Below are 15098 nucleotides of genomic sequence, written 5' to 3' on the forward strand. Positions count from 1 at the left end.
GGAAGCTGAGTGGAGCTGTATTAGGCTGGTCTAACCTTGGGTCCCCCAGTGTGTCCACGCACCAACCCTGATGGGTGAAGCAGGGAAACTGCACAGACATTGTACAATTTACTTTGTTATAAATAGCCTTAGTGTGGTTGCTTTCTCAAGTGCCAGTTCTAGTAGTAATGTACCAGATTGATGAGTGAACTCAGGACCTCCTCAGTAGTCAGGGTGTTGTGGGGCATAGTGGAAATTTAGGTAATGCAATGCTATTTTCCTTCCTGAGTGCTATGTATTGTGTCAGCAGATGTTGTAATGGGCTCTAAGGTTGACTTCCTGGCCAGTAGGTGTTACTTGCAGTAGGTGTTATGCTAGCAGCTATGGAAGTGGCCATGGGATTTACACCTGACGTTTGGTAACCAGGAGAAGTACTTAGATGCCCCAGGCAATAGGAAGGGCATGGAACTCCCCATAATTCTTGTCCTATACTCTGCCACCAAGAAGGTGGATGGGGGTGGAGGTTGGGCCCAGCTGGATTGGGCCTAGGTCAGATAAGCCCACATTCAGGCTCCTCAGTGGTTGGCATAAGAAGGGGCCTAATTAGGGATAAGAGGGTAGCTTTTTGGCTGCTAAGTCAATGTTCCAGATAAGCGTGGAACTGCTTCTGTCACTCAACAGAGCCCACATGGAGAGAGAGGGGCAATCTAACCTTCAAAGCCCATCCAACAGTAGTGAGAGCCAGCCAGTTCCCATACCCTAGACTCAATGATCTGCTCCTGGCAGCAAGCCAAAAGAGTCAAGTGAATTTCAAGTAGTTTGTGCTAAGATCATGAAATTGCCTCAGCCTATAAGACACCCATCCCTGGAAAGAAACCATGGCTTCCAGGACACAACCCTACTGGCCTGAGCCTGTGAATGGGAATGTGTCCAATTCCCTGCCTGCAGCAAGAGCCCATTTCCTGCTCACCTCTCAGTTCTTGCCATAGGAGTTTGTCTCCATTCAAGATTAGATTAAAAATCTCAGTTGGGAGAATTTCCTAACCCATGAATCCTGCCCAAGTTGACTGACAGATTTATAACAGGTCCCCATGTATTAGGAATAGAAAAGGATTTTTTTTCTATCAGTGCTGGCATCTGGGAGTGTATACACAACACTTCCCAGTGCCATTCTTTCTCATAGACTCCTCTTTGTTCACAAAATCAGATTCAGCACTGGATAGTCAAGGAGCTCTGCAATAGCTCTGATTGCCATGTTCCCCAGGAGGAATGCACATTGTGAAGACAGCCTCACTCCTCTTTCATACTCTGAAGTCTTGCAAGTTTCCACAGGACCCACAGTGAATGCAGCCGCCCACTACTCCTTTCAGAGTATCTGAAGCTTCTTCCATGTCCTCTGTTGATTTATTGTGTCTAAATCAAGCCATTATAAGTCAGAGATCATCTGTATTAAATATTGAAATCAGGTTGTGTAATTCTATACAAATGTATTCTTTTCAAATATTTTAATTATTCTAGGGTTTTTTTAATAAGCATTTTCAAATCAGGTGGCTAATATCCACAAAAATTTTGTCTGGAGTTTTAATTGCAATTGCCTTGAACCTATTGATTGATTTGGATGGAACTGATATTTTAAAAATATCGAGTCTTTTAATCTATGAATGCAATGGATCTCTCCATTTATTTACATCTTTTTAAATCTCTTTCCAAAATTATTAGTTGATTTTCTAAGTTTTAATTTTGGTCATCTTTGATGAAATTCATGCATAAGAATTTCATATTTTCTTTATTTTTTTTGAGACAGAGTCTCAAACTGTCCACCCAGGCTGGAGTGCAGTGAACGGCACAATCTCAGCTCACTGCAACCTCCACCTCTCAGGTTCAAGCAATTCTCCTGCTTCGGCCTCCCAAGTAGTTGGGACTACAAGCACGCACCACTACACCCGGCTAATTTTTGTATTTTTAGTAGAGACAGGGTTTCACCATGTTAGCCTGGCTGGTCTCGAACTCCCAACCTCAAGTGATCCACCCGCCTTGGCCTCTCAAAGTGCTGGGATAACAGGCATGAGCCACTGCACCTGGCCTAAGAATTTCTTATTCTCAATGGTGTTATGAATATGTATCTTGCAAACTTGCTAAAATGAATTTGCTGTTTTTATAAATTCCTCAAATTTTTTACATAGACAATTATATAAATGAATAAATTCAGTTTGCCACCCTTCTCTTCATTTAGGCTCATTTATAATTTTCTTTGCCTTGTGGCAATTGCTTAGATCTACAATACCATGTTGAATTAAATTGTGAAATATTCTTGCCTTCCTCTGATGTTATAATTACTTATCCCTTTGAAAATACTTAACTTTAAGACTTTAATACGTGCCCTTTACCAGGTTGAGGAAGTTCTCCAGGTTTTCGGAATTTAAAAAAAATTATAAATGAATATTGAATATTGTTATGCTTTTTCTGCATTTGTCAAAATCATATATTCTGTTTACATAGTACATTACTTTGAGTTTTGAATGTTGTGCCAGCCTTGCATGTTTTACCTTCAGAATAAACCCCAGTTAGTAATAAAAAATTCTTAATATAAAAAACATAACTAATGAAAAAACAATTTATCCCAAATTAATAATACAATAACACATATGACTTTATAAACCAACGCAGTTCACTGTACAGGAACTATAAATAAATCCCAAAGTTTAGTCAATAATTTTAGTGCTTTGAAAATACATTTTGGGGATATATATTAAGGTTACAACCAATGTCAAAGTTTCAGAAGTCAAGGTTTCAAGTAAAATGGGAAATTAAAAGTAATTAAAATATCTTGGTTATATAAAAATATCAATAATAAATATACATTGAAAATTTAATATTAATATTAAAATGAAGTCTCAACTTTACTTAATGCTTATTCTATAACTTTCCCCTAAAAATATCCATAAACATTGGTACCCCTGTAATAATGAACATTCTGACCATAAGATATTTGGTTTCCAACTAAATTGCAAAATGGGTCCTTTGGATATTTGCTCATTCTAAGCCTAACTCAGGTAATGTACAAGGGGAGTATAAGACTTTATGATGTGCCAGAAGCAAGTAATTCTAAGATGAGTGATTCATTCATATAGATTCAGAAGTCAGCTTAAAGACCCTAGCACAGTACTTGCTAAGTCTGTGAAAATTGGAGCATCAAAATATTAATGATTATAATTGATTGTAACAAAATGAATACATAAACATCTATGAATCCATAAGGACATGAATAAAAGAAAGACAAAAACAAAATACTATGACCTGAATATCTGTGTCCCCTCGAAACTCATATGTCTAAAACCTAATAAAAAATATATTGGTATTAGGAAAGTGATTAGATCCTGAGGAAGCACAGCACTGGTGAATGGGATTAGTGCCCATATGAATGAAGTCTCCTGGAGTTGTTTCAAACATTAAGTTGAGAACAGTTACGTAAAAAGTTGTCTTTCTCACATGCACACGTATGTTTATTGCGGCACTATTCACAATAGCAAAGACTTGGAATCAACCCAAATGTCCATCAGTGACAGACTGGATTAAGAAAATGTGGCACATATACACCATGGAATTCTATGCAGCCATAAAAAAGGATGAGTTTGTGTCCTTTGTAGGGATATGGATGCAGCTGGAAACCATCATTCTTAGCAAACTATCACAAGAACAGAAAACCAAACACCGCATGTTCTCACTCATAGGTGGGAACTGAACAATGAGATCACTTGGACTCGGGAAGGGGGACATCACACACCAGGGCCTATCATGGGGTGGGGGGAGGGGGGAGGGATTGCATTGGGAGTTATACCTGATGTAAATGATGAGTTGATGGGTGCTGACGAGTTGATGGGTGCAGCACACCAACATGGCACAAGTATATATATGTAACAAACCTGCACGTTATGCACATGTACCCTAGAACTTAAAGTATAATAATAATAAAAAATAAATTAAAAAAAAGAAAAAGAAAAAAAAGTTGTCTTTCTATTTGTCCTAAACAGATAACTCTAGATAAAAGTTTAAATATCTCCACAGATATTGTATGTAAAGTGCTGATTTACAGAGCACCGGAAGAATGCATGATTGACTATTCCCCTACCTGCTTCTTTTCTCTTGCAACATGTGGATTACGATACCCTCCTTAATTCCCTTCCAGCCCACTTTTCCCCTTTAAATGCTGAAGCCCTCATAATCATCTTTGGAGAAAGGCACAGATCACAGTCTGATTCTGTGATTCCATGTTTATTTCTTTGGTGCATATTCTTAACCTTGGCAAAATAAACTTCTAAATTGATTGAGACCTGTCTCAGATACTTTTTGGTTTACACCACAATGTGAGGGCACCTGTAGAAGGTGACATCTGTGAACAAAAAAGTAGACCCTCATCAAACACCAAATTTACTGGTACCTTGATCTTGGACTCCCCAGATTCCAGGCCAGTGAAAATTTAATTTCTGTTGTTTATAAGCTACCTGGTTTATGGTATTTTGTTATATCAGCCTGAAGGAACTAAGACACCAAACAAATAAACTATTTACTATCACAGTTAGATTTTTCTGACATATCTGCTTCTTACTCTGAAAATTGGTATTAAAGAAATAGGTAAACTATTGTTCTGTCATTTCTTTAGAAATCACACTAAATTCAACAAATAACTCCAAATGATGAATATATCATACCCTAACAATAATAAAGCTAGTATAACAAACTAAAAGCAATCATAGAATTTGAAAATTGCCAGTTCCTCCCCAGTGAAATAATTGATTCAGAAAAGAACCACAAATCAATCCTAAAGCCAATGGTTAAAATGTTGTTAATATTCAGATATCCAAAGTATCATGGTATGGATTACACATTATTTACAAATAGAAAATAGTAACAGTGAAGTGGAGAGAAAAAAATGACACTATGTGTCACTGGGTGTTAAAACCTTCAATCTGAATCGAATCTATCTCCTCTCATTAGGAGCTAATTTCCAGTTTAAAGGAATGCAGAAGATAGGGGAATATAAATTAAATAACAAAAATAATAAAGGCCAACACTGTACTAAAATAAATATAATAATAACATAAGAACAAAATAAAATGTGTGGTCATTGAGCTTTTTTTTTGTTTGAGTGGAAGTGAATGGCATTTTGGGAAAAAGTTGAGAAAATTAGAAATGGGATGCATTTTAGATAATATTAAGAATTATTGCTGATTTTGTTAGTGCGATAATAGAATTGTTGTTAGATGAGAAAAATTTTCTCTATGATTTGAGTACATTTGTTAAAGACCTGAGAAGTAAAATGTTATAATAGCTGTAAATAATTGTAAATATTTTAGTTTTTCAATATTTGATTTTCTGTGTGAGTAAATAAAGCAAATATAGCCAAAACTGAACAATTATTAAATGTAGGTATTTGTTAGGTATACTGCAATGCTTCCTGCAGTATTATTTATATTTCTCTGTATATGTGAAATTATTTCATAACAAATATTTAGAGTTTCTTAGACTTTTTGATACAGCTATACTATCAAATAATTATAAGTATTCATATTTAGTACTTAGAATAAATACTAGCTTTTTACATAGCAGTGAGCTTGCTAAACAAATCCAGTGTTCTGACATACATATGTGACAAGTAATTTTCTAATGACACATGTTCAATGTCTATTGAGAGAGATAGAGAGAGATAAATGTGTTATTTCTAATACATGTAGTCAGCTAGAGGAGTTACAGTTAAGAATGCCTTCTGAGTATTTTAAAATATCAGACCATCGATCATTTATAGACTTGGAGAAAACAAGTGTCATTTAGCATGGACTTAGATGACAGAAAACTAATTTAATGATTCAAAGCTACGTTCTCTGTTATGTGCGGAGTGTACTGCTCAGAGTTCATTACCAGCCCTGCATGACCTGACATGAAATGCAATACAGTACATGCCCAAAGGCACTCTGTTGCAAGGTACAAGGAGTCTTTTGCCTGGTTAAATGACAAAAAGGGAGGGATGGAAGGTGACTTGCTTGTGGTGACCTCTAAATCTTTCCAATTACTCATTCTCTGATTGCAAATGCACACTGTTTCAGCTATGCTATAGTAGAAAAATAAATACATTTAAAATCATTTTGGAGTCTTATGGGGTTATGTTGTATTTTTGGAAAGTAAACTTTTCGGTGTGGATTAATGAACTCTTGACATCCTGGGAAAAAAATGAATAGTATAAATTAGCCAACACAGAAATAAGTTTGATAGTTATATGTGTCCCTTGGATTTTTGTTTACCTGATGTCATAATTGTATTCTATAAAATGCAATTAATAACTGAAAATCTAATTCATTTTCCTTGTTTTTGAACTAATTCATCACTAAAAATTTTGTTTATCATCTTCTTCCGAGAAAGGCACAGATCACAGTCTGTTTCAGTGATTCCATGTTTATTTCTTTGGTGCATGTTCTTAACCTTGGCAAAATAAACTTCTAAATTGATTGAGACCTATTTCAGATACTTTTTGGTTTACACCAAATATTTTATTTATGTTACTGAAACATTCACTATCTGATATTTGAAGGACTATACTCCTTTTCTACCTCACACATATTCCACTGTTGGAAAACGGAAATAGTAACATTTAACTGAATTGCAGTGAGGATCTCTCTCTACTACCATTAACATCTAATCAGGCCTTTAGGTCCAAATATACACATTTTCTGTCAAATTAAACTCAACTGCATTTGGAAATTACTTTGAGTAACTTCTTTCTCATCAAATTATTTCTGTATTTGTAAAATTCCTTGTGGGAAACACTTATGTGTAAGTACTAGCAATAATATACAACATTCAGAGTAGTAATAAATGTGGCATTTCTGCATTTCTTTCAGGCCTCATGTATTGGTTCAAACATGTTACAGCGAGGTAATTGTAACATTTTGATTATTTGTTATAGGCACAGAGTTTGACATTTAAAAACAAAATAAAACCCTGGGCATCTACATACACTATACATTCGTCATATTAGTAGGTCTCCTTTGCACACTAATAAGTCGAATTGATTTTCAGGTTAGTCAGAGTGATAATATTAGATTCACAAACTGATTCTGGCTGCATACAGGGCTGTAAACAAAATATATTTTCTCCTTTACAATACACTTTTGCCTGAAGTACATATTGTTCTACAGGGCGAAGTGTAAACAAATTCTATTATTTTCCAGCAAGTAACTGAGCAGGGAAATAAAATTACCATTTGATTGTAACACGAAAAATTTCAAACAGAACATATAAATCAGTATTATTGGCAGTTGGGAAAGACACATTGCCTAGATTACTGTTAGTGACTAGGGAAATAAATGACCATTTTAGAGGATTTCAAAACACTTGGAAGAGTAAATGAAGATAGCTTCTGAAAACTGCTGATGGGAATTCATCATAATGCAGGCCTAAGTGATATAAACAACATTTATTTCCCTGATTTGATTATTCTAAAAGGTAATAAAGTTTGGGTAAAAAAGAGATTTCTTTATATAAGATAAATGCTGAAACAGCATAAAAGAATGTTCAGAAAGAGTTTGAGATGATACTAACAGGTAGGAGAAAAAAGTCTAGTTAACATCATTTTGAACTTAAAGATCCAAAACTTATCTACATTCCCAGCAAGAAACTCACTGGTGTTTCTCTTTCAGAATATGATGCATGTGGTTCAGCAAGGTGCTAGGTTAAAAGCATCAGCTTGTCTTTGACACTAGATAAAATTGCATTCAAATTCAGCTCTTTCCAATCATAAGCAGCGTGACTTTAGATTAAGCTTTTGCAGTCCGATTTTCCACTCTGTAAACATGATGAATGAAATAATAACTGAATGAAATAATATCTGGTATAGCAGTTGAATTCAACATATGTGCCCTAAGAATATATTTTTTGGCAAGATAAAAACTATAATTTCTCTTTTATACCCCTAGGACACAATTTTTAAATTTGACATATTTTTAAAAATCTTTATAATTTTGGTAAATTTGGAAGCTACATCTACATATATGTTGAGGTTTCTAGAGGCTCTAAGCTGGCATATAAAGAATAAATATTTTAATAATAACCAAGCTAAGATTAGCAACCCGAAGACCTCTTCAGATCGTTGAGATCTTTTATTCTTTTTGTTTTTGTTTTTGTTTTTGTTTTGAGACGGAGTCTCACTCTGTCCCCCAGGCTGGAGTGCAGTAGCACGATCTCGGCTCACTGCAGTCTCTGCCCCCCAGGTTCAAGCAATTCTCCTGCCTCAGCCTCCTGAGTAGCTGGGACTACAGGCATGCGCTACCATGCCTGGCTAATTTTTGTATTTTTAATAAAGATGGAGTTTCCCCATGTTGGTCAGGCTGGTCTCAATCTCCTGACCTCAGGTAATCCACATGCTTCAGCCTCCCAAATTGCTGAGATTACAGGCATGAGCCACCACAGCAGGTGAGATCTTTTATTCTAATTTATGGGTTTGATCATTTATGAGGAAAGGATACATCATTAGAAGAGTAATTATATTAACAAAATATATCTATTTCCTTTAAAACTATAATTTTATATTTTAAAATATAATTATTCTATTTCAGATTTTATAAAACAAAATATAATATGAATTGTATTAGTTTTTGTGAGTCCAAATTTTAATAGATAATTTTAAGAAATATGTAAAGTAGATTCTCAAGGACTGCCTAAACTTAAGTGACTTATTGACATATTTTATTCTAATGTATTTTACATCTTGCTTATAAACAATAAAATTGTTTTCATCCCTGTAATTCCAATGAGTTTATTATTCAACTTACAGTATTCTTTTCTGTTACTGTTTTCTTTGAAAGTGACTAAAGTATATGTTTTATGTTTATAAAACTTGTGAAACACAAACTTCACTCTTTCTCTCTCTTTATTCTCATATTTTGACATAAATTCTTTTATGCAAACAAGATGTTCTTAGTGTAGTGATGAAATCAGATCAGTTCCTAGGTTATTTAAATATAAAGATAAGTCAGTCCCCTCTCTTTGAATACTATTGATTGCAATAAAGAAAACAAAAATTAAAACAGGTATTCTGTATACTTCAAAAATTTTAATAAAGACTTATTTACAGGATGATATGTGAACACAGATGAATGGACATCAGCAAGAGCCTGTACATTCAAGGTGAGCAGAGGAGAGTCATTCTGAATAGAGGCTTAAAAGAATAATGGAGATTAACAATGAGTATAAATGAAGGAAAAGTCTTCCTGATGGTAAAGAGCAAGATCAAAGTCATGTAATCTTGGCACAACATGTAATCTGAGTAACCTTTTACAAAAGCTATACCATAAGACAAGGAATAATGGAAAGTGTAGCTGGAGAGGCAGGTGACTATATATGATGCTAAGTTGATTAAAGCTCTCATGAAGACAGTGTACATCACTGAAATTATAGTCAGCATACTGAAATAATCAGGTATGCTTTCAGATAGATGCCACGGATTACTTTATAAAAGAATAGATTGAAGTTACAAAAGATGGGAGGAAAAGAATTAATTTTTACTAGTAGCTCAGGAGAAAAAAATAAAGGCACAAATTAAAGCATTGATAGTTATTATGAAAGAGAATGGGAATTAAAGGAGAAAATAATGTATACAGAAAGAAGGAGTTGGAAAGGGACTACGTAAGGGGCATGAGGTCTCTTGCATTCTGTTCGCATTTTGTCTGTGTGTGATATTTATTACTTCTTTAAATATGAAGCAATAAATCAGTCAATGTTCCTTCTGGAAAGTATTCATTTGAAATAAAATTAAAATAAATATTAAACGTAAAATGTTAGCCAACTGTAATAATCTTCATAAGCAATTGGTGATTGTTAAGATTTATATTACAATTGCTGGAAGAATTATAAATAAGATAAAATATCTGCCCTTAGGTGGGAGTGAAATTAATGCAATTAAAATTCATTTATTTAATGTAATATATATATCTATTTTATACATAATTAATTATAAAATCCTATTTTACAGAATGTAGGTTAACATTCAGAGAATATGAATAAGTGATTATTAGTGAAGAAATGGAAATGTTTATAGAATACTTATTTAAGTCTAGACTTAAAAATAGGTAGCAATTTAAATGCAGTTTGCATATTTAGCAAAACAAACAACAAACCCAAGATGACTAAATTTGAATTTCAGATAAACAATGGATAATGTATTAGTGTAAATATGCCTCATGCAATATTTGGTATATATTTCTACTAAAACTTAACAACTGTTTACCTGAATTTTAAACATAACTTATCATCTTATATTTTATCTGGCAAACTCAGATTTAAAGAAAAATAGCAGTTAAATAAGAAAACAAAAACAATAAAGTCATATATGATACGTGTACCACATAAATATTATGGTGATTATTTTTGACAAAGAAAATATGTTGTAATGAGAGAAACATAAGCTTAAAGAAACAGAAGTTAACATTTATGTAGCATTAACTGTTAGATAGAGAAATGTAACTTGTAGAAGTAAGAAATGCGAAATCTTTTAAAGTTTTGACAAGAAACTCAAAACATATTTAAGAATAATCTATCTAGAAATTGAATTTGTAATGGAATGGAATATTAAAGATTGTGGAGCCAGAAAAGGAATTCAAAATACTGTTTATCCAAGGTCTTTAGTATACCCTTCTGATAAATTACATCAAGTAAAAGGAGGAAGTCTATAATAAAAGAGAAAGGGTGGGTCAAGAGTATTAAATGTGATTTCGAAGACAGAATACTTGGGAAGGATGATAAGTCTACTGAACACATTATTGGACTTATTATTTTTTTTTTTAGTGTTAATAAAGAGGAGTTCTCAAAGTTTAGTGAGCAAGGGACTTCTTATTTCAGCTGTGATTGGGATGATAGTACTGGAATAGCCTTCTCAAAGTGAACAACTAGAAAACTTGACAAGATGTAAGAAATGACTGTTTGCAGACATCAGACAATAGGACACACAGCACTGTGAAACCTGACTAGAAGCACTTCCTGATTTTAGAAGAGGAAATTCAAATAAGCTATTTTTATACTAATTCTTCCATAAAATAAAAAAAGAAGAAAACCTTTTCAAAAGAAGTTACGTAGATAGATAATAAAGCACACAAATAGATGCTCAACAGTATTTGTCTTCATTGAATTCAAATTTAAAGCACAAAAATATGAATATGCATGTACTAAAAAGCCCACAAAGTAGTCCACTTCAAGTGTTGGCGAGGATATGGAACAACTGGAACTTTCATGCGTTGCAGGTGGTGTTACAATAAAACGTAATTATTTTGAGGTAGATATTTATACAAAAGAAATAAAAGTAATATCTAAACAAAATGCTGTATACTGATATTTATAAAAACTCTATTCATAATAATTTCAAATCTAATAACCCAAATGTCCATCAACTGGTGAACTATAGAACAAAAATGTGTGCATTTTATTTCACATAAATTGTATTTTAATAAATTTGATTTCAAAATTCAGTCAGTATATGAATCACATGTAGAGTTTGTTAAAATCCGCATTCTCAGACAATCTTGACACTTAGTCCCATCAGAGAGATGAGGAAGTTAGGGATGAAGAACCTGACAGGTAACTGCCATACTCGAAATCAATAATGAGAATGATTGCTGGTACAAGTTGTTATATACTAAGGAATATGTATTTTAAATACAATATGCAGTTGTCTGCATATTAATGCATATGCATTGAATACATATACAGCTGCAAATGTCAATATGCAGCTAACTTTGTTCCTGATTTTTCTGTTATTAAAATTTTCTATACTTAGTTATATAGTGTCCTTTTTGCATTAACCTGACAGCTTTCTAAGGATAGGAAGACAAATGAGTTAATACAAAAAAGTAACACCTGAGAAGGTGTATTATTTCTTTCATACCATTCAATAAATAGAGATCTACATTTCCATTTAGTATAATATAGTCACAGGAACTAGGGCTTAGATATGGAGACATTTTCTGTTTTTCCAGTATTATTATCAGTTTGTGATTTACATCAGATACTGGGCAAACATATGAAGAAAGGTTTTGCCATATGATATGGTTTGGCTGTGTCCCCACTCAAATCTCATCTTGAATTGTAGCTTCCATAATTTCTTCATATTATGGGAGGGACCCAGTGGGAGATAAGTGAACCATGGGGGCAGTTTCCCGCATACAGTTCTTGTGGTAATGAATAAGTCTTATGAGATCTGATGGTTTTATAAGTGGGAAACCCCATTTGCTTGGCTCTCATTCTGATCTTTCTGCCACCATGTGAAATGTGCCTTTCACCTTCAGCCATGATTGTGAGCCATGTGGAACTGGGAATCCATTAATCTCTTTCTTTTGTGAATTGCCCAGTCTTGAGTATGTCTTTATTAGCAGTGTGAAAACAGACTAATATACCATATAAAACATTGTCTCATGAACCTACTGTTTCAATTACTTAACAAAAGGTCTTAAACAAAATATTATAACATTTCAATGATTTCTCTGACAGTTAAACAATCACAGCAAGCTTTCATAACTTGTACATACTCTGAGCCTGTGCATATGAAAAGCCGTATCTTTCATCTATTTAAAGAAATAGGCCGGGAGCAGTGGCTCGCACCTATAATCTCAGCACTTTGGTAGGCCAAGGTGGGAGTATCACCTAAAGTTGGGAGTGGGAGACCAGCCTTACCAACATGGTGAAACCTCGTCTCTACTAAAAGTACAAGAAAAAATTAGCCAGGCATGGTGGCGCATTCCTGTAATCCCAGCTACTCTGGAGGCTGAGGCAGGAGAATCGCTTGAACCTGGGAGGCAGAGGTTGCAGTGAGCCGAGATCATGCCATTGCACTCCAGTCTGGGCAACAAGAGCAAAACTCAATCTAAAAAAAAAAGAAAAGAAAAAAAAAGAAATAGTAACAACAACCACCAAAAAGTGTAACACTTTGCCATGATTAATTTAGTTAAAAAAAAAGGTATACAAATATTGAGTGCCCACTATATTCAGTGTTCCATGGGCAACAAAAATATAATCCAAACATAGTTCATATGCCAGCAATATGTGAACAATATAAGATAAAATGTCAACATATTTAAATATGGTTGGAACATTAGCATTGCTATAAGGGAAAAGCGCAATAGAGTTTCAGAAAAAAGCATGATCAAATATTATCCATGAGGAAAAAAATAACTACAGGAAATAAGAAGTAAGAAATACCATAATTAATTAAATAAAAACTACTTACTCATTCAAGTATTTTTCTATACATAATCTGTGTATTAAACATATACTTAAAAGAATCTTCTGGTATAATCTTTACCATCAACAAAGATAAGCACTCCTTAGAATACAAACTACAGTATTTCTCCAAGTAAATCCCCATGTGATGGTTAATATTGAGTGTCAACTTGGTTGGATTGAAGGAGGCAAAGTATTGTTCCTGGGCGTGTCTGTGAGGGTGTTGCAAAAAGAGATTAACGTTTGAGTCAATGGACCTGGAAAGGCAGACCCACCCTTAATCCAGGTGGGCACAATTTAATCAGCTGACAGCATGGCTAGAATAAAAGCAGGCAGAGGAATGTGGACTACCTAGACTGGCTGAGTCTTCCAGCCTACATCCTTCTCCTGTGCTGGATGCTTCCTGCCTTCAAACGTCGGACTCCAAATTCTTCAGCTTTGGGGCCTTTGACCACAGACTGAAGTCTGATCTGTTGGCTTCCCTACTTTCCAGGTTTTCGGACTCCGATTGGCTTTCTTGCTCCTCAGCTGGCAGATGATCTTTTGTGGTACCTCACCTTGTGATCGTGTGTGTCATTACTCCTTAATCAACTCTTCTTTATACATACATCTATCATATTATTTCTGTCCCTCTAGAAAACCCTGACTAATACACTCCTACAATTCAGAGGTTATAGTCTATATTTGGCTATTCATTCAGGTTTTCTTTTCTTTTTTTTTTTTTCATGCTAAATTAGAAACTGAATAGTGGTTATACACAGTGAGGAAATTGTGATTGTAGAGAGAGAATACAGAGCTTAGAAATACGAAAAATAAAAAAAAAATAGCATTTTTTATTGTGGGAGAAGTCACAATTGTATGATTATTTATAATTTTTTTTTACTTTAAAAATTTGTTACAGCAAAGGAATGGCTTGAATATGCTTGAAGCTTAAAAAACAAAACAAAACAAAACAAAACAAAAAAAACCAAAAAAAACCCATCAGAATATTTGAGACTGTTGAAGATACTGAAAAGAGACACCGGGCGTGGTGGCTCAGGCCTGTAATCCCAGCACTTTGGGAGGTGGAGGCGGGTGAATCACGAGGTCAGGAGATCGAGACCATCCTGGCAAACACGGTGAAACCCCATCTCTACTAAAAATACAAAAAAAAAAAAAAAAAAATTAGCCGGGCGTGGTGGTGGCGGGCGCCTGTAGTCCCAGCTTCTCGGGAGGCTGAGGCAGGAGAATGGCGTGAACCCGGGAGGCGGAGCTTGCAGTGAGCCCAGATTGAGCCACTGCACTCCAGCCTGGGCGACAGAATGAGACTCTGTCTCAAATAAAAAATAAATAAATAAATAAATAAATAAATAAATAAAAAAGAGCCAGAGATGTGGGATGTCTTACGAAAGAGAGAAAACATAAATCATTTCTTACAGTAAAGACTTTAGACAGGCATTGGTTAACTAGCTCTTCTTCTGATACTGGATAGAGCTTTTAAAGAAAAAAAGAAACAATGTAAAACTTGAGATCTTTGAACGCTAAGCTCCACAATACGTAATGAGAATAAAGGAAGAGACAGAGGGGGCAGGCATGACAAAATTGACTGGGAGTGATGGAACAGCTAAACGGGGAATTCAGAGCTCAGTTCATTTGGGTTGCTATGAATAAATACCGAAGGATGGGTAATTTATAAAGAAAAGAGGTTTATTTGGGTCATGTTTCTGGACGCTGAACACAAAGCATGGCCTCAGCATTTGCTTCTGAGGAGGACTTCAGGCTGCTTTTGCTCTTGGCAGAAGAAGGCAGGCCAGTGTGTGTAGGTCATATGACAGGAGAGGGGGCAGTGCCAGGCTCTTTTCAGTCTCTAGTTCCTTTGGAAC

This window comes from Macaca thibetana, chromosome 6 (assembly GCF_024542745.1).
Source record: "Macaca thibetana thibetana isolate TM-01 chromosome 6, ASM2454274v1, whole genome shotgun sequence".
Taxonomy (NCBI): domain Eukaryota; kingdom Metazoa; phylum Chordata; class Mammalia; order Primates; family Cercopithecidae; genus Macaca; species Macaca thibetana.